At 59.2% G+C, this 228-nt stretch overlaps 1 protein-coding gene across 1 annotated transcript in view; it reads right to left on the bottom strand.

Moving 5' to 3' along the window:
- The window catches only part of hyal2a (hyaluronidase 2a), an 18,046-nt gene that overhangs the window by 16,470 nt on the left and 1,348 nt on the right, over window positions 1-228 (bottom strand). The window lies entirely within an intron of this gene.

Genomic DNA, 228 nt, shown 5'->3' with positions numbered 1-228 from the left:
ACACACACACTGACTCTCACTGGGGTACGGGGTCCCACACACACTGATTCTCACTGGGGTACGGGGTCCCACACACACACACTGACTCTCACTGGGGTACAGGGTCCCACACACACACTGACTCTCACTGGGGTACGGGGTCCCACACACACACTGACTCTCACTGGGGTACGGGGTCCCACACACACACTGACTCTCACTGGGGTACGGGGTCCCACACACACACTA

Source organism: Rhincodon typus, chromosome 16, assembly GCF_021869965.1.
Source record: "Rhincodon typus isolate 14 chromosome 16, sRhiTyp1.1, whole genome shotgun sequence".
Lineage (NCBI taxonomy): Eukaryota > Metazoa > Chordata > Chondrichthyes > Orectolobiformes > Rhincodontidae > Rhincodon > Rhincodon typus.
Note: the sequence above shows the minus strand (reverse complement) of the source record. Positions and strands in the feature narration are given on the sequence as shown.